This window comes from Natator depressus, chromosome 2, assembly GCF_965152275.1.
Source record: "Natator depressus isolate rNatDep1 chromosome 2, rNatDep2.hap1, whole genome shotgun sequence".
In the NCBI taxonomy this organism is placed as follows: domain Eukaryota; kingdom Metazoa; phylum Chordata; order Testudines; family Cheloniidae; genus Natator; species Natator depressus.
This window is the reverse complement of record NC_134235.1, coordinates 255,128,256-255,153,166: the sequence shown is the minus strand read 5'-3', so window position 1 is coordinate 255,153,166 and position 24,911 is coordinate 255,128,256.

The window sequence follows — 24,911 nt, the reverse complement described above, 5'->3', positions numbered from 1 at the left end:
CTGTTGTGCAAATTGGACTTTATGTTCTGCTTATATCCGATCCAAGTACCAAATTTCTGGCCTCCCCCTTGGTCATCTTCCGGCTGTGATAATTGCAAGGGACACCTTGCCGATATAACCCATGTAGCCTAGCCTCCCTCCACTTGTTGTCAAGCCACTGTAGGCCCTTCACAATCTCATTTTATTACACTCCTCTTCACTTCCCACCCTAAATTGAGGGGGAGTAGTGCTGAGATAACAGGGTGATTATAAATACGACAGAGAGCTGCACTGTTATATGTGTGTTGCTGGGCACCATGATCCCTGCATCCTGGTTTTAGGCACTCTAACTGTATGTTCTAATCCTCTCATTTGCTACTTGTCTTTCCTATTCGATGTTCATTCTGACCAGAGCGGTGGATATATCCAAGCGTGCTCTGCATATGCTCCCAGTCTCATCCCTCCAGCTTTGGCAGTGCTTTTCCAGGCCAGACTTTCCATGCAATGCTCCATCACATCAATTTTTAAACACACTTCTATTGGGGATTAGAAATGAAAATCCCCAACTCATTTCTCTCGTCACCGCGGGCAACATTGCTGCTGAAGACAGAAGTGGTTGTGAGAAATGCATGCTTTGCACTAAACCAGCTATGCTGTACCACACAACGGCTTCAAAAGAGTTCTCTGTTCAAGGCAAAACGCAAGGAGATTTTAAAGGAATCCAGCATCTTTAGAAAGATCTGCCACTTAGAACAGCAGGGATAGAACACATCTCCCGCTGCTCCAAAAGGCACATTCTCTTACCCCAAGGAGAATCTCCACTGGCAGTAGAGTAGCTATGACCCCCCCAGCAGTCCAGATTCTATCTAGAGCAGTGATATCCCCATATACACTATGTTTCATTCTAATATTATTCATAGAATATCAGGGTTGGAAGGGACCTCAGGAGGTCATCTAGTCCAACCCCCTGCTCAAAGCAGGACTAATCCCCAGTTTTTTCCCCAGATCCCTAAATGGCCCCCTCAAGGATTGAACTCACAACCCTGGGTTTAGCAGGCCAATGCTCAAACCACTGAGCTATCCCTCCCCCCACACTACTATGGTTGTGCGCATAGTATTTTCATGTCTTTATTTCCACCTGTCTCTGGCGCTTCTTTTGAACAATATCTTCAGTATCTTAGTCTCTTCGTAAGAACATAAAAATGGCCCTACTGGGTCAGACCAATGGTCCATCTTGCCCAGTATCCTGCCTCCCGACAAAGGCCAATGCCAGACGTTTCCAAGGTAATGAACAGAACAGGGGCGATCAAGTGATCAAATAAATGTGCAACGGGTCACGCCATCCATGTAGGGTCCACAGCCAGGCAGTCAAAGGTGCAGAAGGGGTAGTGCTGGCAGACACTGAGAATTGGCATCACCTCACACCTGCCATTATTGTTCTCAGCTTCCCTGCTTTTAAGAATAATAGGGAGGTTTTGAGGACACAGGATTTTAGAGGCTGTGGACCTGATACTACGAGGAGCCAGGCACTCTCCACTCCTGCTGAAAGCAGCAGGAGGGTAGCCCCACCTTGCAGGAGCAAGGCCTATGGAAGGAAAGATGGTCTTGTGCGCATCACTGGACAGGGACTCAGAAGAGTTGGGGTCTATTCGTGGTTCTGCCACAGACTTCCTGTGTGACCTTGGGCAAGTTATTTAATCTCTCAGGGCCTTGGGTCCCTAGCTGTAAAATATGAATAATTCCTTTCTCCCATCCTGTGTCTTGTCTCTTTAGTCTTTAATCTCTTTGGGATAGGGTCTGTCTCTGTATATGGCCTAAATCTACTAATCCTGGTTGGGACTTCTGCATGCTATCATAACACAAGTGTGTGTGTGTGTGTGCGTAGACAACACTCAGCTTGCTCTGATCTTAGCTGCATGCAATCTGTTTAGCAGCCCCAATAACCCCGCACAACAGGAAATAGAAAAAAGACTAATGTATCCAGTTTACACCAGTCAGCGTACCATAGCAACAGATGCTTCAGCACAAACTGTTGTGTGGGGACTGGCTGATGTTGTTTTTGTTAATGGCCATTGGCTGTGATTTGGGCCACCTTTTCTTTCCAGCCAGGGGAATGTTCAACTCTCAGTGCTTATTGCTTCTCTAATGCAGCTGGCTTCCTCTCAATGGGGGCTGAATTGAAACAGGATGCTGATCAAACAATCCAGGTTTCTAAATGAACACCTCCCAGATAACGGTAGATGGAGAATTTTTATGTCCACCTCTGCCACTGAAAATGATGTTCACTGAGGAGTCCACATCTGAGAGTGTTATTATTTGAGTTAATCTCCACTGAAGAGAAGCAGATCTTGGATTTCTGAGGTTTTTTCTTTTGGAATAATTGTACACAATACAAGGCTTGGAATCCTTCCATTTCTGCTCTTTGTCAAGGACCACAATGTTTACAAAAACCTTCCCTAATTAAGAAGATATCAGATTTCCAGAGCAATTTTGATGGGTGTTTAGTTAAAATAAACATTGTGAAGACACTTCGACATCATTTTTAATTCCCTCTGTCAATTAGAATCCAGTGACAAAAATAAACAAATTTGTTATATTTGTAGCAAATCCCTATTTCTCCTTAACATCCATGGACATCTTGGTTTATTACAGATGATCTTTGATTTTTAGGGATGCCTACTGGGAGGTGCGCCAATCTTTAATCAATGAAGTGGATTGTAAAATCAGGGAAAATTGTGGGGGAATCGAAAGGCACTTTGCTTTCAAGAAAGTTTTGTAAAACTGGAGGTCATAAAATCAGGGTTGCCTTGTATATGGCTGCCCGTGACAACGGGCTGCGGGCATTGCTGATCGAGCAGATGAGTATGGAAGCGTTTAAGAAATCCTACAGTTTTGTATGCATAACGGACCAAATTCTGCTACGTTCTCACAAAGTAGTGAGAGGAAGTCTGGGTTGAGGGTACAGAAAAGACCCACAAAAATGACTCCAGGGCTGGAAAATGTCTTACAATGGGAGACTTAGGGGCTCAATCTGTTTAGCTTATGAAAAAGCAGATCAAGCAGTGATTTGATTAGTGTATAAGAAGTATCTAATATTTTCTCCCTATGAAGGTAAAGGCCTCTTCAATCTAGTGCAGCGGTCCCCAAACTTTTGAGGGTCATGCTCCTCCTTACCCTTGTCCACCCTCTTCCCCCCCTCCCCCGCCCCGAGCCAGGGATGGGAGCAGGGGCATGGCTGGGCCCAGGGAGGAGGGGGAGGACACACGGACAGGAGTAAGGGGGCCGAGGCGGGGTCTGGGTCTGGGTCTGGAGGTGGGGCCGGGAGTGGAGGAGCCACAGCTGGGCTGCGGTGCGGGCCGGCAGCTGGGCCCACAGCCAGGTGCCTCTTCACTCCCGGCCTTGCCCCCAGCCTCGGCCCCGGGACAGGAATGGAGCCACAGACAGTGGCTGAGGCTGGGGCCGGGGTTAGGCGTGCATGGGGCCAGGAGCTGGGGGACGCGGCTGGGGACCGGACAGATCAGAGCTGCGGGTGGGGAGAGGCTGGGTGGCTCTCTTTCCCCACACCCCGTGGGGGCTGGCCCAGGTCCTGCTGTGCCTCCTGGATGGCCCTCCACATCCCCGAGGGGGGCATGCCCCACACTTTAGGAACCTCTGATCTAGTGGAAAAAGGCAGAACAAGAGCCAATGGCTGGAAGTTAAAGCCAGACAAATGCAAATGAGAAATAAGGCACAAATTTTTAACAGTGAGAGTGATTCACCATTGAAACAAATGAGCAAGGGAAGTGGAGGATTCTCCATTTCTTGAGGTCTTCAAGACTGGATGCCTCTGTGGAAGATACGCTTTTGTCAGGCACAAGTTATTGGGCTCAGTGCAGAGGTAACTGGATAAAATTCTCTGGCCTGTGGTGTATGGAAAGCCAGACCAGATCATAATGGTCCCTTCTGGCCTTAAAATCTCTGAATTTCTCTGAAAACATGACCTTCAGAATAAACATTTGAGAGAAGTTGGTGCATGTTGTTTGAACAGAAAAGTTAAGTTTTCAGGGATTGCCTCTTCTGTATTTCTGATCCAGGTTAAAATCAGTCACTGAAGAGATGCACCAAAAATTTTCTTGTGGGAGTCTCAGTATTTGGCAGTCCTGGGTATCATGAGACAGCATCTTCTCACCTGACTCACATCCTGCGTTCTACAGTGGCCGGGTAGAATGGGTTAAGTGGAGGATGGCTGAGTGACCTAAACACCAGGCTTGCAAAACTTAGAACCTTTCCAACAATCGGATGCTGTCCCAACAGCGTTAGCTCAGCCCTTCGTCCTTCCAAAGGAGACGGATTGAGCTGGACTGTGGCCTATTGTGTGGCCCCCTTTTACTGCACTGCTGGCACAGAGGTGCCCTAAACTAAGAGATGAAGGTGAAATCCCTGGCTGGCATAGTCAGCTCCCTGTCACCCCTTTTGGCCTCCCAAGCACAAGGGACACATCAGGGGAAAGCCCTTTAGCAATTCCTGCTCCAGTCCCAAGGAGGCTATCATACACCAGTGTAACTTAGAGCTGCTTTGAGGCTGCTCTGAGTTACACCAGGGATTGAACCGGTTCAAGCAGCTCCTGGGAGCAGGGGAGGCCAGAGTGGCATACAGTCCCCTCCGTTCTTCCCTGCTCCTCAGCTGCGCTAGATAGGGCTCTACTACAGCTCAGGATCTAGCCCAGTGGTGCTGGCGCTGATTGTCTGCAGGCTCGGCCCCCCCACAGCTCCCACTGGCCGTGGTTTGCTGTTCCTGTCCAAGGAGAGCTGTGGGAAGCGGTGGCCAGCACATCCCTGTGGCCCGCCACTTCCCCCAGCTCCCCTTGGCCGGGAACGGCGAACCACAGCCACTGGGAGCTGCGGGGGGCCATGCCTGCAGACAGTCAGCGCCAGCAAATTATCTCGTGGTCCGCTATTAGATTACCCTGATGGGCCGCATGCAGCCCATGGGCAGCAGGTTGCCCACCACTGATCTAGCCCATTGTGCTGTCCATGTTCAATGTGTGAAGATCTGGAAAAAAATGATCCATGATCCTCTATGCTCAAAATGTCTATTAGAGATCCCATGGCACTCTTAACCAGAGTCAGGGTTTGTAGTGCCATGCTGATCCAGAAATTGTCTTCCCTCCCCCGCGCCCCGTGTTGTGTGGGTTGCTCTCCTTACCCCAGAGGTGGCTGCATTACAAACAGCTCTGCTGAAAAATGGTTTGGGCTCTTTCTGTTTCTAAAATATTAAGCGTCCAGAACCATGGCACCTTTCTGGGTTCTCCCAGCGCTAACTTTGATTCTGGTCAGCAAAGAAAGCAGCTATCTAGATCAGGAGTTCTCAAACTTCATTGCACCATGACCCCCTTCTGACAACACAAATTACTACATGAATCCAGGAGGGAGGATCGAAGCCTGAGCCCGCCTAAGCCCCGCCACCCTGGGTGGGGGGGGGAGGGGGAAGGAGGGGAAAGCCCCGGGGCTTCAGCCCCTGGCAGGGGGGCTGTAACCTGAGCCCTGCCGTGCAGGGCTGACGCCGTTGGGCTTTGGCCCGAAGTGCTGGGGCTCGGGCTTCGGCTTCAGCTCCAGATCTCAGCAAGTCTAATGCCAGCCCTGGGGACCCCATTAAAACAGGTCCTTAACTAGTTATGGACTCTTTTGCTGGGCACTTCCAAAGGCAGCCAAACACAGATTGTTATGCAGATAATGGTGGATTGCTCTTTGAAGCTTGGTTCCGCATGCCTTGCCTATCAAACCTCTGTAGAATACAAAGGCATTTACTTTAGGATCACAGGTCCTTTCCGGTCAGCTAAAATGGTATTCCTGGAGGGCAAATGCACCCTTCCAAGACTGGGAATGATAGAGTACAATGAGCAAGCTGAGCAGCTCAGAAAAAGCAAATGCAAAGAGGATCTACCTTAACCCATCATCATCCTGATTCCAGAAATGACCTGACCAGACCAGGCCAGAGACATCACCATCCCTACTGGCTCGGGCTGAATTCCAAACACAGTTTGGCACGTTGTCTCACACACCTTGTGTGTCCTTTTCCTTCCCTACCTTATTTCTTCATTTTCCTTTCCCCCTCTGTCTAATCAGAGTTTGGCGTAGCCAACCAAGACAGGCACATATTTTGCAACTGTGCTGGAAGCCTGTGACCAGAGAGACACCTAAAAGCCATGCCAGGTTTGCCAGGTCTTGGAGCAGCTGATCAGACTGTGGGTTGTGCCTGTGTTTCTCCAGCCCTGAGGTTGCAAGTGAGCCAGAGACAGAAGGTGCATTCTCTCTTTGCTGTTCATTTCCCCTTTCGTGTGTGGGTGTCTCGTTTTGTCGTCTCTTTCCCCCCAAAAGGACAGTTATCACTATCTTTAATACCATCAAAAAGATTATCAAACAAGGGTTTTCCCTTTGTAAATACTCCCCTTCAGCTAAAGGGCAAGAGCAAGGGTTATTAAAATGGAAGCCGTATTTAATATTTTTTCAAACGCTTGAACTGTTTTTCCTTTTCTGTATCTTTAATTAAAGGCTAAAAAAATGTTTCATGGTGCATTTGCCACGGTACTAAGCAGGGGAGGGCTCTCTACCAAACCTCGAATCTTGGTTAAAACTGTGGAACGTTGGGCAGCTTTAAGGTCATGGTAGCACCTTTGACTCTTTGGGCTCATGTATTCCATCAAAATTAATACAAATGTCTCTTTGTTCCGTGTTTATACAGCGCCCAGCACAATGGGGTTCCCGGTCCATGATTGGAGGTTCCTGGTGCGACGATAGTAAAAATAATTAATAGCTCATTGTCACTACTCTGATTTGCACTGGCTGAGGATCTGGCTTTTCTTGAATTCTTGCCCTAAACTATTGTGCAGTGCTGCTGTGTGTTAAACAATCGCTGTGCTCCACCCAGGTGGTGGCTGCATTTTGTTGGTGGGGAAAATGATTTCTCTCTCGCGTTTTTTACATATCTGAGATCCTTTGGCATAGCCATGTCTCTGCGAAATTATTTCAATAATGAATCTGTTGTAAAATTTTTAATAAATACTTAATGCTGAGAAAGATCTCAAGTATCCTTAAGGAAGTATGTAGACATCTGGGCCGGGTCCTCCTTTAACATGAAATTCCCTGCTCTTCCTCCACAATGCTGCAGGCAAGAACAGAATGCTTTGGTTATTCTGAGCATCTGTGCATTTGACCCAATTACTGTGCTCTACTATCTGTCAGTTGTCAGCAGCATGTAATTCAGAGATGCCTGATGCTGGAAGCTAATTACTTCTTCCTCTGTTACCCAACTTTGAGTTAAAAATATATGAACATGATTTATGGACTAATGTAGTTCACTTGCATGGCAGTGGTTTTAATTTCTGGCATAAGCAGATCAGTTCTGCCCACAATTAGATACTGAACTTAAAACATTAAAAAAAGAAAAGTGCAAGGTTTGTAAGGTATGTGTAGTAATTATAGCCGCAGTGGCATGCAATTAAAGAAATATTCAATTTGCAGAGAGATCTGGTATGTTGTTCTCATTCCAAATTCAGGGAGAGTTATTAAACCTTTCCTGAGCTGGTGTAACCTGGCATAGCTCTACTGAAGTAAACAGAGCTCTGTCGATTAACACCGGATGAAGGTCTACCCCTAATTATTTACTGATAATCCAATCCTGAAAGCCTTCCACATATGGAACTATTGCTGATTTCAATGGAATTTCCACAGGATTTGGCTGTATCCTGATCAGAAAGCTCTGTATCCATCCATAGCCCTCACCAACAGATGTTATAGGTCGGGGTGGTCCCAACCCTGATGGACCCCTACAATGTGGGGTCCAACATGGGATGGCGTTTGGTGTTAGGGCATGAGTAGATGGCTGGCTCTTTGCTGTGATCAATACTGAACCTGCATAGCATTAGAGAACACTCTGTCAGGCATGCCCTCCTTCAGATCAGATATAAATAGGGTCCTACCAAATTCACAGTGCATTTGGGTCAATTTCACAGTCATAGGATTTTAAAAATCGTAAATTTCAAGATTTCGGCTATTTCGATCTGAAATTTCATGGTGTTGTAATTGTAGGGGTCCTGTCCCAAAAAGGAGATGTGTGGTGGGGGTCACAAGGTTACTATGGGGGGGGGTTGTGGTACTGCTCCTTCAGAGCGGGGTAGCAGCAGGGCAGACGTAAGGATGGCATGATGTGGTATTGCCACCCTTCTGTATTGCTGCTGTTGGGCTGCTGCCTTCAGAGCTACCAGCCACTGCTCTCCAGCCACCCCGCTCTGAAGGCAGCGCAGAAGTCAGGGTGGCAATACCTCAAACCCCTAAAATAACCTTGCAACCCCCCCCCCCCGCCCCGTAGCTCCCTTTTGGGTCAGGACCCCCAGTTTGAGAAACGCTGGTCTCCCCCATAAAATCTGTATAGTACAGGGTAAAAGCACACATAAAACCAGATTTCATGGGTAGGAGACCAGATTTCATGGTCCATGATGTGTTTTTCATGGCTGTGAATTTGGTAGGGCCCTAGACATAAATCTTGGAGCCCTGATCACTGGTCATTAAAACTCCTATGTCCTTTTTCATAAGGGTAGGGGTGTTTGACTGAGTTCTAGTGAGGGTAATTACAGTGAATGCCATTAGGCTACTAACATTAACTACTGCTAGCAGTTAAATTTACCCATGGTATTTTTGATGATGTCCGGTGTTCTGGGCAATAGTGCAGATACCAGGCTGCAGTAAATGTCAAGATCTTAATGACGCCACCTTCTGCTGACCTACTTCCATCTCGCTTCCAGTTGCAGAAAGTATTCTTTGTTAAGCAAACCCATTCGAAAATACTCCCGAGTGCTGTGTGGTACCCAAGAAGCAACTCTACTTAAAGTGTTGGGTGAAATGATTCCTATGGAGAGAATGGTATAGGGAGTTAAGATTAATAAGGTGCTGTGGGACCCATCGGGAAAAAAACTGCATAAATGAAATGTATTAAAATCATTTAAAGTTCTTCCAAAATACAAGATTTTCAAGCTTAAAAGTAATTTTTTCCCCTTCATCTCTTCAGTGTCGCATTCATCTGGGAAAGTAGATTTGCCCTGTTCTAATGACTAGTCTGATCTTTTTGTTGGTGAAATTGATCATGAAATTCCCATTGCTTGAAGTGGAAGCAGGGTGAAATCTCTCTCCTTTTTTTTTCTCCCCCCCCCCCCCCCCAGTCAATCTCTACAAGACGTGTCTGTCTGGCTTTGCAGAGATTCATGCAATTCCTTTCTTTGGGTTTCAGTCCATGTGGGTTGTATCCCCTCACACTCTCCCCACTCTGTTTTGGGTTTGAAGAAAACCAAAACCTCACAGTGGAATTAAGAGGAAGCCACTGAGGTTCCCTTGGTTTTAGGTTGAAAACACACATTTCCCTTGATCTCCCTATAAGACCCTAAGTCAAGCCAGGGCTTCATGCTCAGACTTCCTCAAAAGGTCCAAGAATCACTCGGGAGCTTCCATCAAACCTGCTTGAGTGTGTAGCTTGAGAGGAAGGATGGCCTTATGGGTAAAGCACTAGGCTGGGATTCAGGAGACTTGGGTTTAATTCCTAGCTTTGCAATAGACTCCCCGTGTGATCTTGGACAAATTGCTTCATTTCTCTCATCCTTATTTCCCCATCTGTAAATAATGTGAATGATAAACTTCCTTTCTCTCACTCTCTGCCTGTCTTTTCTATATAGACTATGAGATCATTAGGACAGGGATATTTCCTTACTATGTGTCTTGGTTAGCCCTCTAAGTGCCACCATACTATGAATAAGTAACCGGTAGCTAAGCTAGTTTTCAGTGATTTTGATTTCTCTTGTGAACATTTTTCTCTTCTCTAGTTCTTAAACCTGAATTTTGCCCAGAAGTATGTGAAATATGCCTGCCATTGGGAAGAAATACAATCATAAGATTGGTAATAATACAATAATACATAGCTTTTATGTAGTGCTTTTCATCTGTAGATCTCAAATTGCTTTACAAAGGAGGTCAGTGTCATTATCCCCATTCTACAGATAGGGAAACTGAGGCATGAGACGGTGAGGTGACTTGCATGAAGTCACCCAGCAGGTCAATGGCGGAGACAGGAATAGAAGTCACAGGCAGCTTTGTGTACATTTGGGGGCTGGAATTTGACCCTTAACTATCTTAAGGCTAAATCACGGGTCAGCAGCCTTTTAGAAGTGGTGTGCCAAGTCTTCATTTATTCACTTTAATTTAAGGTTTCGCGTGCCAATACTACATTTTAACGTTTTTAGAAGGTCTCTCTCTATAAGTCTCTATATTATATAACTAAACTGTTGTTGTATGTAAACAACATTTTCAAAATGTTTAAGAAGCTTCATTTAAAATTAAATTAAAATGCTGATCTTACGCCACTGGCCTGCTCAGCCCGTTGCCGGCCTGGGGTTCCGTTCACCCAGGCCGGCAGCGGTCTGAGCGGGGCCTGCAGCCGGGACCCCGGCTGGCAAGGGGCCGGCAGCCAGAACCCCAGACCGGCAGTGGGCTGAGTGGGGCCGGCGGCTGGGATCCCAGACCAGCAGTGGGCTGAGCAGCTCAGCCCGCTGCCGGTCTGGGGTTCCGTCCGCCGGCTCCTGCCAGCCAGGGTCCCGGCTGCTGGCCCCGCTCAGCCCGCTGCTGGTCTGGGGTCCTGGCCCTGTCCACATAGAGTAGGTACCTACTTTCTCCCTGGTTCTGGCCCATTCTCTTCCTCACTCTGCACTGAGCTGAGGGTGGGAGTGCACTGAGAACAGGGCTGGGGGTGAAGGAGCAGGCTGGAGGTTGGGGTGCAGGGTCTGGCCAGGAGCTAGAATGAGGGCAGGGGCTCAGGGTTGGGGCAGGAGGTTTGGGTGTGGAGTGCTTACCTGGGCAGCTCCAATTTGGTGCGAGGGGTGCAGGTGGGAATGTGGGTGTGTGTGTGCAGGAGCTCCCATTTGGTGCTCAGGGTGGGGGTGGGGATGTGGATTTGGGGGTGCAAGAGTCAGGGCATGGAGTGTGGGGGGGCTGGGTATGTGTGGGGGGTGCAGGAGTCAGGGCAGGGGGCTGGGGTGTGTGGGTTGGGGTTGTGGGGATGCTCCCAGCCCCCTGCCCTGAGCGGCTCACAGCAGGGGGCTGGAGGGGATATGCCGATTCCTCCCCCTTCCGCAACGTCTCCGGAGCAGAGAGCGCACTGCGGCTCTGCTTTTCCCTCTCCTGCTTGTGCTGTAGCAAGGGCCGTCAGCTGATCAGCCGCAGGGAGGGAGAGGCGGAGGGGCAGGAACCCTGCACGCTGGTGGAAGAGGTGGGGGGAGGGGGAAGCTTGCCCGCCCTGCAAGGAGAGAGCGGTGGGTGGAGAAGAGTGGGCCAGGCCAGGCCGGATTTTTAATTGCATGCTGCTGTCCCCAGCAGACAGCAGCGTGCCATTAAAAATTGGCTCGCAGGCTGTCTTTGGCACGCGTGCCATAGGTTGCCGACCCCTGGGCTAAATGATGACACTCAGTGATACTTTTTTTCTATTCTTCTCACTTATCTGCAGGGTTAAAGTGTTTCTTGCCTTGTCTGTGACCCCATGCGACCCCTTCATTCCCACCTCACTTTAAGTGCTGCCAACATATCTGTAGAAAGAAACTTGAGTGCTACAATCACAGGGTGTCTTTTTAAATGCTGAATCTAACTTAATTACATGTCAGCTTCTACTACTCCCACCTTAATTATTCCTATCTAAAGAGAATGTTGTGAAAACAAGAGCTCAATACCGTTTTACAGATCCCCTTCAAACACTGACTCATTACGCTAAGTGGCACTTAATCTTTTGATCTTCTGAGGACATGTAGACGCACATGCTAGATTTACACATCTGCCCTGGGATATTCTCATTGAAAAGAAGCCTTGAGTGACACAAAAATAAAGTGGTAGAGGGATTCTCTATGTTTGAATCTAATTACCCTGTAAGGTATCTACCATCCTGATTTTACAGAGGTGATTCCTTTACTTCTATTAAAAGTCTTCTTGTAAGAAAACTGAATGCTTTTTCATTGTTCTAAGATCCAAGGGTTTGGGTTTGGGTCTGTCACCTATGCAAATTGGTGAGGATTTTTACCAAACCTTCCCCAGGAAGTGGGGTGCAAGGGTTGGGAGGATTTTGGGGGGAAAGACGTGTCCAAACTACGTTTCCCAATAAACCCAGATAAAGTTTGGTGGTGGCAGTGGAAATTCAAGGGTAAAATAATTTTGTACCTTGGGGAAGTTTTAACCTAAGCTGGTAAAAGTAAGCTTAGGAGGTTTTCATGCAGGTCCCCACATCTGTACCCTAGAGTTCAGAGTGGGGAAGGAACCTTGACAGGGCGATAGGGTATGGATCACATGATGATTATCTGTTCTGTTCATTCCCTCTGGGTACCGGGCACTGGCCACTGTCGGAAGACAGGATACTGGGCTAGATGGACCTTTGGTCTGACCCAGGAGGGCCGTTCTCATGAGTGTTTAGTGTAGTAACCCTGGCCCTGGCACTAGAACCTGCTGCAGTTTTGACCAAGAGGAGAAATGCCAGGGTCTGCTGCTGTGATGCAATAGCATAGAATGTTGTCCGGGGGAGAGAGACTGCCAAGGAGCTGGGAGCTGGAGATGGGGCTCAGAATCTGCCCGAAGGAGGTTGTGGGAAGGTGGTTAGAGAAGGAGGTGAAAAGAGACTGCACGGGGTGTAAGGGGGGATTGGATTTGCTGAGGAAGCTGGACCTTGAAGGGCCGTGTGCAAGGAGTCCACCCTGAGGGCCATAGAGTGTGTGAATGGTCAGGTTGACCGCTGGGACACTGACAGAGGGAATACAGCTTGGGCCCCGGGGAAACAGATGTGGGCCTTTGTGTGAGGAGCTGCCGTTTGTGAGGGAACCTGTTGGAAAGAGGGCGCCCATCACAGCGTCAGACTGAAGGAGCTTCGCAAGCTGGAGAGGGGCGAAGGCAAGACAACATGGGGAAGGCTGGACTTTGCAGACAGGGAGAGGAGGAGTTGATTCCTTCTTGGGCTGGCACAGCAGGTTGTTGAAAAACTCCTTAGTGTGATGGTAATTTGCAGTTTATTTTCCCAACCAGCTATTTAATGTTGTTCTCTAGTTTCTAGTGTATTATTGTTCCTGTCAAATTTCTGGGCTTTTCCTTTAAAGTTTAAAGCTTCAGGTTATCTTCATTGCACCAATTTGCCGCTGCCTCTCTCACAGCAGGCATAGCCCAGCTGAGGCCTAGGTCACTGCATTAGCACCTTAGAGCTTGGCCAGGCCCTGAGGCCTTCAAGGAACTTTTTAAACACTAAGGCCACATCTACCCTACCACTTATGTCGGTATAACTTCCGTCGCTCTGGGGTGTGAACAAGCCACCCCTCCGAGCAACATAAGTGACACCGACCTAAGCGCTGGTGCAGACTGCGCTGTGACAGCGGACATCGCTGCCCCCACTCGTTGGGGGTGGATTAATGAAGTCGATGGGAGAACTCTCTCCTGTCCATTGGAGCGGCTAGAGGAGAGGGCTTGTAGCCGTGTAGCTGCGTCAGTGCTCTCGAGTGTAGCCATAGCCTAAGTCTCACAACACACATTATAACTTAAGTAAATCTTGCGGGGTCCACAGAAATCAGAACTGTGTTTCTCAGCACTGCACAGACAGTCCCTGCACCACAGATCTCAGAAGACAAGTGAGCCAAAGTGATGAAACATGCCCAAAGTCACACGGCAAATCAGTGGCAGAGCTGGCACTAGATCCCTGGTCTCCAGACTCCCACGCCTGCAGCTTATAACCACCAGATCACACGCCCTCTCCTGGAGATAGCTAGATACTATTCCCATTGGGCAAACGAAGAAAGGGGGGCACAGAGATTAAGTAATTTGCTGAAGGTCCTGTGTGGCAAGCCAGTGTCAGAAGGTGGGTCTTGACGTCTACTTCCCTGCTTTAAGCACCAGACATACAGCATAACTCAAACCTCAGAAAAGTTGGGTTATCTCTGCGTTGGCCACAATAAATTCCTTTTGATTCAAGCAATAAAAGGGATACTTGTGACAAGAAGATCCACTTGCTGTATGTTAAAGAAAGTGTATTTACGCACCAGGAATACTGGATAATGATTCTAAGAGCAGCGCATCCCCATGTAGAGGGTTGCCAGGGGATTACACTGAGATCTCTTCTTAACTGGGCTAAGAAATGCTCAAGTGATAGCTCAGAGAGATTTTTCAAATACACCTTTGTGTGTTCTTATCAGTTCCTTCCTCTTTGGCTGCTGCTAGACTTTTGCACACTCTTCTGCAGGCCAGGAGAGCATCTTCCTCCTCATTCATTTAATAATAAGGTTTTAGATCCCCCAGACTGGGTTTCTGAAATATGAGATGCTTTCCTTAGAGCTATCTTTGCAGTAGCAAAAGGTTCCAGGTGGTCTTCAGAGTGCTGCTGTAATCTGTGTGAATGGGGTGAGACCACAGGAACACACACCACCCATCCTCTGATCTGCACTGGTTGCAATTCAGCAAGTGGCTCATGGCCTTTAAAAGTTTGGGCGGTAGCCACTGTATAATCTCTCTCTAAAGCGCGTGGCTATGGTGGCACTTGGAATGCTGTATTCAGATCTGAGCAGCTCATCGCAAAGCTATGGATGGCACGGAAGGGCATTCAGAGAAGAGAAACAACAAAGATGAGAAGGCTGAGAGGACTGATTCATGGGGAAGATTAAAAAAAGCAGGCAATGTACAGCTTGGCTGAGTGGTGACTAAAGCAGGAGGTACGTTACAAGTGAAGGCAGGATGTTTAATACCAAGGATGGAGAGGAATTCTGAGTGTGTTACAAGAAGGTATAAATAGGAGTAACAGGATGAAATTCAGAAAGGGGAGATTCAGGCTGCCTAAGTGGAAATTCCAGCTGAAAAGTTTCAGCAGCTTCTTACTAGTTCCAGTTGGTAACTAGGTTTTGGAACAGAGTAATGGGTCTGTTGGTCTATTGTCTTCTGGGGTTATTTACTGGTCCCCCAACTGGGTCTGGGATGGAAGGCAGGTGGCTTTCATAGAGCCATTTGCTGCTTTGCCTATGGCTGCAGAAGCATATCTGCATGACGGGTGGATGGAGGTGGGAGGGAGAATCTTGGAATAGGCAACTTTCTCTCCTTTCTATTTTTCTCTTCTGCCTCGCATCCCCCTCAAGACTAGTTTACCCTTTTGTATCCACCGGTTGGGAAGAACTGAGCTAATATACCCAGGGGAAAATAACTTCAAACGGACCTAGACAAAGTGTCGGAGAAATTGTATGAGGGCAGTGAGGGACTAGATGACCTAGAGATGGAAGAGATGTACTAACTTCTATTCATGTGGCAGAAACAAATTAATATGCAGACCAAAGAGAGTCAGTTCTATGCAAATGAGGTAGGAGCTGCATCTTGTGACTTCATCTAAATGGAATGGACATTGGTCTCCAGTAGGGCAGATGTCTGCAGACCTTTCGGGTTGTAAATTTGGGGGGTTTGCTCCTGAGTTTTCCCTTTTTGGAAGTCATTTCCTAACCAACTTTCTCTCATTAGATTTGCCTGAATAAAGGATTTGTCTTCTTAGCCTTCCACATTTTATCTCAACAAAAGTGTAACATGGAGGCTTTCAAAGGCTCTGTTGCGTACTTCACCAGGGCTATGTTCTACAATGTGAAACTTGCATCTCCCACTCCAAGTTCTCTTCTCTAAGGCCCCCAAGAAGCAAAAGACATAAAAATTAATCCTATAGGTACATATATTTGTAACAGTAATAAAATAACAATAAAGCCATTGTGGGAGTCATCTGGTAGTGGTGTTACATATAACCTTCCAAATTCTTATTCTTGGCGTGAAAGCAGTGTTAGTCCTTGAAGTACCCTACTGTTAACAAATTCTTTGGCAGAGCTGTTGCAAACAGCAGGGGAGTTTGCTCTCTGCTCTAATTCCTCTCATCAGCGTCATTTAATGGGGCAGAACTGCTTCCTGGGAAGCAGGTGTTCGTGTGAGGCAGAGATTCCTCAATGAGGCCCTTGCGTTCCGGGCAGTGCCATGCTGTGTCAGGAATGAAGAACAAGTTGTCAAGAGTACAGTTTACTTCACAAAGTATTTTTAAAGGATAACACTTTTATTTGAAGGCCTATGGGGTGTTCTGCAGTGGGAGACTTTGTGATACAACCATTTTTTGTAATGTATTTGAAAACAACTAAAACCTGAGAGAATTGATTGCGTTTGAAAGGTACCAAACTGAAAGACCCCTGGAGGCTGGAGGTCTCTGTGTAGCCATAGGCAGAGTTGGGCAAGCTTCACCAAGCAGTAAGAGGGTAGCCTAGGTTGTGTCTACACTGCAAAAACAAAACAAAAACAAAAAACCACACCCCAAGAACCCACAGCAGTGAGTCTCAGAGCCTGGGTCTAAAAATAGCAATGTACACGTTCCTGCTCGGGCTCCAAGACCCACCCTCTTGCCGGGTTTGGTCACAGAGGCTACGAATCTGCTAATGCTCCCACCTAGGGAGCTTGCTCTTCTAGCTCAAACTGTAGCTGCTCATGTTTGCAGCTCTCCTGGGCCTGAGTTCACCAAGATGGCTGTTATCTAGGCCCATTTGATTCTTGGCCTGGCTGCTGATATGGGGCCAGGTCTGGTGATGAGTTTCTGCTATGCACACTTGTCTAAGAGGAACTGGACAGAATGTCACCTTGTTTCCCATAACCAGCCCCAGAGCGATTAGACTAATGTGCTGGATTTGAACCAGCCACAGCCTCCATATCCACTAGCTGTCCCTTAAGCTATCTTGACTTCCTGTATTTTGGCATTTTGAGCCTTAGTGCCGGGAAGTGAGGAATTACAATTTGCCTAAGGATTTACAGTGCAGATGAGCCAATCTACTGTAATGAGAGCATTTTGATTCAGAGCACTGCTTTGTGCTTTAAGGGTACATGAGGACTAGGAGTGTGGAGGCCAAAGGAACATTTATAATCTACAGAGACTGAGGAATTGGTGAGGAATTAGCAGACGTGCGATTTATTGAGAGGATACATTTTGCTGTAGGATCAGGGGAGATCAGTCTGTGTTTCACAGACACCCTCCCTTATAATAACTAGAATAACATGGCTGCTACTCTGAAACGTGTCATTATGCAAGGCACTGAATTTAGCTGTATGGAGTGGAAATCTATCAACTTCATGAAAAAACTCGTACAGATACAGACAGACTTCATCTTCCTTTCCAAATGCAAACAGATGGACATCATACCAAAAGGACTGAAGGTAAAAAATCCATTACAATGTACATACCACACAGACTGTGCTGACAGCTTGTGCCACACACTGTCAAAGAAACTGCAGAACCACCTGATCAACATCCTCTACAGCAAACAGGGAAAGATTAAGAATGAGCTCTCCAAACTGGATACTCTCATAAAATACCAACCTTCCACACAAACTTCCTTGTGCCTGGACTTTACAAAAACTAGCCAAGCCATTTACAACACACACTTTGCTTCTCTACAAAAGAAAAAGGACACTAGACTATCTAAACTACTGCATGCCACAAGGGGCCACAACAGTGGTTCCCTCAACCCACCCAGCAATATTGTTAATTTATCCAACTATACTCGTAGCCCAGCAGAAGAATCTGTCTTATCTTGGGGTCTCTCCTTTTGCCCCTCCACCCCCACGAACATGATACTGTTCTGTGGTGACCTAGAATCCTATTTTCGACGTCTCACACTCAAGGAATTTTTCCAACACACCTCTGAACAACATACTAACCCACAGAGACCTTCCTACCAAGACTACAAAAAGAAGGATTCTGGGTGGACTCCTCCTGAAGGTCGAAACAACAGACTGGACTTCTACATAGAGTGCTTCCGCCAACGTGCATGGGCTGAAATTGTGGAAAAGCAGCATCACTTGCCCCATAACCTCAGCCGTGCAGAACACAATGCCATCCACAGCCTCAGAAACAACTCTGACATCATAATCAAAAAGGCTGACAAAGGAGGTGCTGTCGTCATCATGAATAGGTCAGAATATGAACAAGAGGCTGCTAGGCAGCTCTCCAACACCGTTTTCTACAAGCCATTACCCTCTGATCCCACTGAGGTTTACCAAAAGAAACTACAGCATTTGGTCAAGAAACTCTCTGAAAAAGCACAAGAACAAATCCGCACAGACACACCCCTGGAATCCCGACCTGGGGTATTCTATCTGCTACCCAAGATCCATAAACCTGGAAATCCTGGACGCCCCATCATCTCAGGCATTGGCACCCTGACAGCAGGATTGTCTGGCTATGTAGACTCCTCAGGCCCTAGGCTACCAGCACTCCCAGCTATCTTCGAGACACCACTGACTTCCTGAGAAAACTACAATCTATCGGTGATCTTCCTGAAAACACCATCCTAGCCACTATGGATGTAGAAGCCCTCTACACCAACATTCCACACAAAGATGGACTACAAGCCATCAGGAACAGTATCCCCGATAATGTCATGGCAAACCTGGTGGCTGAACTTTGTGACTTTGTCCTCACCCATAACTATTTTACATTTGGGGACAATGTATACCTTCAAATCAGCGGCACTACATGGCCCCACAGCATGCCAACATTTTATGGCTGACTTAGAACAACGCTTCCTCAGCTCTCGTCCCCTAATGCCCCTACTCTACTTGCGCTACATTGATGACATCTTCATCATCTGGACCCATGGAAAAGAAGCCCTTGAGGAATTCCACCATGATTTCAACAATTTCCATCCTACCACCAACCTCAGCCTGGACCAGTCCACACAAGAGATCCACTTCCTGGACACTACGATGCTAATAAGCGATGGTCACATAAACACCACCCTATACCGGAAACCTACTGATCGCTATGCTTATCTACATGCCTCCAGCTTTCATCCAGACCACACCACACGACCCATTGTCTACAGCCAAGCTCTACGATACAACCGCATTTGCTCCAACCCCTCAGACAGACACAAACACCTAAAAGATCTCTATCAAGCATTCTTACAACTACACTACCCACCTGCTGAAGTGAAGAAACAGATTGACAGAGCCAGAAGAGTACCCAGAAGTTACCTACTACAGGACAGGCCCAAGAAAGAAAATAACAGAACCCCACTAGCCATCACCTTCAGCCCCTAACTAAAACCTCTCCAACGCATCATCAAGGATCTACAACCTATCCTGAAGGACGACCCATCACTTTCACAGATCTTGGGAGACAGGCCAGTCCTTGCTTACAGACAGCCCCCGAACCTGAAGCGAATACTCACCGGCAACCTCACACCACACAACAGAACCACTAACTCAGGAACCTATCCTTGCAACAAAGCCCATTGCCAACTGTGTCCACATATCTATTCAGTGGACACCATCATAGGGCCTAATGACATCAGCCACACTATCAGAGGCTCATTCACCTGCACATCTACCAATGTGATATATGCCATCATGTGCCAGCAATGCCCCTCTGCCATGCACATTGGCCAAACCGGACAGTCGCTACATAAAAGAATAAATGGACACAAATCAGACGTCAAGAATTATAACATTCAAAAACCAGTCAGAGAACACTTCAATCTCTTTGGTCACTCGATTACAGACTTAAAAGTGGCAATACTTCAACAAAAAAACTTCAGAAACAGACTCCAACAAGAGACTGCTGAATTGGAACTAATTTGTAAACTGGATACAATTAACTTAGGCTTGAATAGAGATGGGGAGTGGATGGGTCATTACACAAAGTAAAACTATTTCCTCGTGTTTATTCCCCCCCTCTCCATTCCTCAGACGTTCTTGTCAACTGCTGGAAATGGCCCACCTTGATTATCACTACAAAAGGTCCCCCCTACCCCCCTGCTCTCCTGCTGGTAATAGCTCACCTTACCTGATCACTCTGGTTACAGTGTGTATGGTAACACGCATTGTTTCATGTTCTCTGTGTATGTAAATCTCCCCACTGTATTGTCCACTGCATGCATCCGATGAAGTGAGCTGTAGCTCACGAAAGCTTATGCTCAAATAAATTTGTTAGTCTCTAAGGTGCCACAAGTCCTCCTGTTCTTATTGTGGAAAACTGATGTCAGGCAGAGAGATTCCTTTTTTAACCTTTCTCCATTTTAAGGAAACTGTCACCCAGGATTGCCAGTGGCTGTGACACAATTTCAGCAAGAGAACAGTGGTAGCATAAGGTCCGGCTGCAACACCAGAAGCAACAGACAGGTAATTTGAAGTGAAGCCTGGTGTTCTGGGGTGTCACCTGGCCTTCATTTCCTCTCCTCTCACTTCTGGGCTCTTAGTGCAATTTCCATGCACAGTTCCCACCTTACCACGGATGTCTGTCTCAGCACCTGGTATCTCAAGGCTGTTTAAACATATTTTATCCTGCTCTGGATTAATCTAAGCACTGACTAGGGATGATGCTAGGCCCTGAACTCCCAGGGCTGAGCCCAGAGAGGCACTGAGCACCTGATAGAAATGCCCACTGGATTCAACAGGAGTTGCAAGTGTGCAGCCCCACTCTGGATCAGTTTTTATGGCCCCATGCTTCGTTCCATAGAAGTCCGTGGGAGACTTGCATTGTGACTTCACTGGCAGCAGACTGGGCCCCTATATTAAGCGCTTGAAGAGTTTAGACACCTTGCCCATTGTGATCAGCCTAATCGCAATTTGGGCAGGTGATCTGGCTAAATCGGTGATGCACAGAATAAAGACAAAGTAGATCAAACCCATCACACCCTCTACAGCCAAAGTAATTTGTTCTGTGTTTGTACAGTGCCTAGCACAATGGGTTCCTGGTCTTTGACGAGGGCTCCTAGGTGCTACAATAATACAAACAATAGTTGGAAAAGGCACTGATCTCTCTAGGTACAGATAGATATGAAATTAGCCGTAGTAGGAGTAGATGCTATAGTGATGATAACCCTTCCCTTCTACCTCTAGGATCTGGGCTTGAAATTCCTTCGGAAGCTATTATATGGTATGTAAGTTATTTCTTGTTCAAGTCAGTTTAGTGCCAGTGAAAGTGTTGTCTTGCCACCCTGGAGAAGGAAATCTAAGTACAGAATAGTCAGCAGCTGTGTCCCACTGGGTCGTCAGAGTCCACGTGCATTGACCTTTGGAGCACACCGGGCCGTGCATCGTCCCCGCAGCGTTAACTGCAGTGATCTGCACTTGTGCTACTTCTCTCACGCTAGCCTCGCACGGGTGAGAACGGTGATGCTGCAGAAGTAACCCTTGAGTTGCTGTAATGCCCTGTGTGCGCTCTCTCCCGTGTGGTGTGTGGCTACGTTTGCTGGTGGGCAGTAAAGCGGAGCTGTTTCACAGCATGTCGTGGGAGAACTTGTCCGTCTTTCATGGGCGCGTGTGTGGAAGTGGCATTAGCCCCACAACTCATTATAATAGAGAAGTTCCAGCTTGGCATGCTCTAGATTTGACTGAAGACTTTGTTCCAATGGGTGGCAAGGCATAGCTTGAACTCAGGGCAATATACGGTCCAGGTCATCTTGCTATCTGTTTGCACCATTTTTCCTCTTAGGGAATATAACAAGGGTCTGAAATTGATTTTTCCTAAAGGGGAGGACTTGGTCTTTCAGTGGCATAGAATGACTGGCTAGTGCTGGCTGTAGACACTGACAGATTGTGCTGAATGGTGTATTTTAGAAATGGAAATAAAGACCAGCATTCTAATCCCTTGCCCACCCCACCAATGGGCTTCAAACCTTGAACCCTGTATAGCGGGGGGTGGGTGGTAAACATCTTTCTAGGGGCATTTACTGCTGGATCCTTCTGCTAACAAATATGCTTTTACCTCCGGTTTTGGTGGTGGTTTGGTGACTAGGAACTGGGATGAGATCCACCCGATTCCCTTCTCTGAGCAGTCATTGGGTGGTGACAGCTTTCCGGCTATCTCAGGCTGGATGCGAATCAGTGACCCAGCGGTGAAAGGGGTAAGTAAGTCTGTTCCTTTAGCAGAGTAAAGTTATGGAGCTGATAGCAATTTCAGTCGGGATGAGCGTGTTACACAACTGAGTTTTAATCCATGAATATAAGCGGCTGGAGCAGCGACACTAGTCACAACACGCAGAGCACCCCTACGGTGACTGTTCCTGCTGGGATATTTCACTCCGAGGCATAAATGAAGCCCCGATTCACCAGAGCACTTCAGCACATGTTTAACTCCAAGCATGTTCTTAAATACCAATGACTTCAGTGGCACGAAAGCACATATTTAAGGGGTTGTTTGAATCAGGGCTTTAACAAGTAACTATCAATAGTCCAGCTTCCTGAGCATCCAAAATACTTTCTGTGAATGAGACAAGCATTGCAGCAGCCAGGGGGTTGGCTGGTTCAGGGGATTCCTGATTTGGCTCTGGCCCCTTTCATTTCTAGATCACCAGCTCAAGGTGTGACTAGGTTGGAAGAAGTAAAGAGTTCCTGTAGTCTGGATGATGCCTGTTAAGTGACCTACATAAAACAAGCTAGGGGGTTTGACTCCTATATATGACATCCTAAAAATCACCATTGCAAATGACACCACTTGATCATAATATTGGCACCGAGTCCAACTGAGATCAGGGCCTGACTGTGCTGTACAGACACATAATAAGACAGCCCCTGCCCTGTAGAATTTACAAGTTAAACAGGCAAGAGGAGAAGCAGAGCTGAAGGCCCAGATTTTTAAAGGTATTAGGTGGTGTTCCACTCAGTGCTGCAACCCACAGTCTCCCTTTGAAAAGTGACTCAGGCATGAAGGAGCCTAAATCACATGACCTTGCAATGTAACTGAGGCTCCCAAGTGCCTATGTCACTTTTGAAAGGCTTAGCAGGCTCCTATGGCAGTTAGGTTTTGCAATGCTGAACGGAGCAGTGCTTAAATACCTTTCAGAATCTGGGCCAAAGTGACTTGTCCTCTGTCACCCAGAAGGGTAGTTGCAGAACCAAGCCTAGAGTGGACGTCTCATGACCCCTAGTCACTTACCTGATGCCCTGGACCACTCTACCTTGCTTAACATATTTGGGGAATTCTACTGAATAGAGTTTATGAGGCATACGGGTGGGTGAAATAGCTTTCATTACCTCTGCCTTTTCAGTGGCCTGGCAGTATAGCGTGCTTTCAAACCGTCCCTAATTCACTGACTTCCCCACCCCCCCACACCACTCAGCACACTAGATTTCCTGAATGCTGATGTATATACCAAGCAACAGCAGACTTCTTTGCAGCTTTTCTCTGAAAATAAAAATGTTTGCAAAACTTGACTTCCGTCCAGAACAGCACGAACTGATGATTAGCCAGAGAAGAGAAATCCAGGTAGAATCAAATACGTGGAGTCATGGAGCTCACTACACTTACAAAAGCAGAGGAGGGATAAAGGCTTAACAAGGGAGAGATAGAATGCATTGATTTATTCAAAATTATTCCATTTCTCTCTGGATCTGTGTTTAAAAAAAATCATCTGGTCTCCTCTAGCCTCTCTTTCATATTAGAGCCAGGGTTGGCCTAAGGTATGTGAATAAAGAGCCTTTGTGGCAGCTGCATATTGATGCCTCGAGCAGTGGAAATTTAATATATGCACCTCATTTGTAAGACGCTTTTAAAAACATTTCCCCATCGGGGAACATCTAAAAAAGAGTAGATAAGCTGCTTGGAGCTGAGGTTTTCTGTGGGCCTGATCCAAAACCTAGCAAAGTCAATGAGAAAAACTCCCATCAGGAATTCGTCCCCGATATCTGCAAAGAATGACTGGGGCAGTGCAGCCTGGTGGAGTGTACTCCACACTGGGACTGAGAACCGAGTTCCAGTCCTGGCTCCGCCACTGACTGGCTGAGTGATCTTGGACAATTCACTCAGTGCTCTGCCCCTCAGTTTCCCTCCTCTATAAAATGGGGATACTGAGCCTGACCTCGTTGTAAAGTGCTTTTTAAGAGCTATCTGCCGGGTCCCCCTTTCAGTCTCTTGGTCTATGGCCCCCGTGTAAGTAGACAATAGAGGCTGGGGACTTGGGTCTAACATTCAATGGAAATCATTAGTCCTGGATTCCCATCAGGCCCCTTAGTCTTTTGTAACTTGTACAGCACCAACCACAGCATCCGTCTTCCAGAACTAAAATGTTATCTTTTTATTAATGTTCAACATGGCAAAGCCCCAGTCAAGCTCAGGGCCGTGCTATGCTGGATGTTGTAACAACATAGAGGCAGACATGGCTGTCAATAAACCTTCAGCCTCCCTTTCTGAAAACTTAGCCCTTTATGACTCTTAATTAAGGAGAGAAAAACTCTGCTCTGATTTAGCAAATCACTGAAGCATGTGAGTAATCTCATTGGTAGTCAATGGGGCTACTCATTTGCTTAAAGTTACTTACCTGCTTATAGAAAAGGAGTACTTGTGGCACCTTAGAGACTAACAAATTTATTTGAGCATAAGCTTTCGTGAGCTACAGCTCACTTCATTGGATGCATTACGTACTTTACTGGAGCAGGGCCTTGGTTTGAAAAGAAATTAGACTATTTGGCTCTCTCCAAACTTTCATCCATTTTTAGAAGTGGCACCAAAGGGATGTGATTTTGGTTCTTTGCTGGAAACTGTTTCTAGCAGGGATCGGTTTAAAGTTGCTCTTGTGATATTGATTCACCCAGTGCTGGAAATAGAATTGAGTAAATCTCACTTGAAGGCTTCTTCCGGGGAGACCTCCAGCCCAGTTTTTCAGACCCATAAGCGGTAGACAAATATCCCCAAACCCTGAGCTCTTAATGATGGGTCTGATCCAGCCTTCAGTGGAATTAGATCCAACCTTTTTTACACTTGCCACTTGGGACAAATCTAGTCTTGTTGCAGTTTACCTCCTCTGCTGTGACTGCAATGACTGCTAATTCAGTAAAAAGAACAGGAGGACTTGTGGCACCTTAGAGACGAACAAATTTATTTGAGCATAAGCTTTCGTGAGC